Consider the following 1,347-nt stretch of genomic DNA (forward strand, 5'->3'; position numbering starts at 1 on the left):
ATCCGCAAAATTAGCCTGAGTCTTGAAAGCACTTGACTTTATGCACATGGGCAGATCCTTACTAATACATATATATAATCCCTCTCACTGCATCTCTGGTGTCACAGGGGCAATTTACCATCATGTTAATTTAGACAATCAATGCCTGTAAGGCCTTCAGGAAGGTGGCTAGATGCTAGCTGCAGGACAAAAGAACAGCCCTGCAAAGCAATAGCTCAAACTGTACTGTTCAGAAGAGAGGCTCAACAGGAATTATAATAAAACACATTTATTGAAGAAATTCTATTTTTATCACTGATTTTGGGGCCGTTGGGATAGGGGGGTTGGTTGGTTGGTTTGGTTCTTAAAGGGTAGCAAGTTTAATAAAACATCCTATATAAACGTCTGAGAAATCAATGTTTAGAACTACACAGTGCAAGTGCAGCTCTTTTGCCACACTAGCAGATTATTTCCAAATTAATCTTCAGTGGTTGTGCACACCACCTACATTCCTGATCTACAAGAGGGAAAGAAAACTGTATTAAAGTTGCAACGTCTAAAAGCAAGTCAGTCAGGAAATGCCAAAACAAAGGTCTTCCAAGCAATCCCAATTCCATCCCCTTCTGATACAGAAAAGACTTACACTTAAAGACCTACATTGTTCCTCTGAAATCACCAACTTAATTCAGTATATAGTGCCATACACTCCTTGACTGAATACCTATCTGTATCTGCTAAAGTGTTATTTCATGCATGGTCCTGTGCCTTTGTTGTAAATTATTTCAAGCCTCCAATTAATTTCTTCATGCTGTTCTGTGTAGCACCCATTACAAAAAAAAAAAGAGAGAGCGAGCGAGCGAAAGCGTATGTGCGAACACTCCCCTTATCCCAAACACTCAAATGCTTAAGTCCAAGAAAAGAAGACGGTGTTTGTTATGGTCGAAGAGCTAAAGTAGCAGAAGTTATGGAAAAATCTCCACTAATGTTAAGCATCCATTTTGGGATGCCCAGACGGACAAACTTTGTGTTTCAGAGTGTTTTACTCATAGCACAACTCCAGGACGCATTAGCTACATTGGTAGGTACTCAACATTGCTACAGGCCTAAACCCAGACCTGATGAGTACCTAGAATGGAAACATGTAACAACAAATTTATGGAAAGGTTCTTGTTTACATGAAGCACCCACTATGGCATAAAAACTACAGCAGAAGAGCTCTAGGCCTCTTACACTCTGCTACAAAGGGATCTTTCTGGTCAGTTCATGAACGTTTGTTTCACTGACAACGTATACAATGACAACATACACATCCTCTTCCTTCCCTCCTGCCATTCACTGTCATTCCTGCACCAATGCCACCAGCTGTGG

The sequence above is a fragment of the Mesitornis unicolor genome, unplaced genomic scaffold (assembly GCF_000695765.1).
Source record: "Mesitornis unicolor isolate BGI_N332 unplaced genomic scaffold, ASM69576v1 scaffold5475, whole genome shotgun sequence".
NCBI classification, from domain to species: Eukaryota; Metazoa; Chordata; class Aves; order Mesitornithiformes; family Mesitornithidae; genus Mesitornis; species Mesitornis unicolor.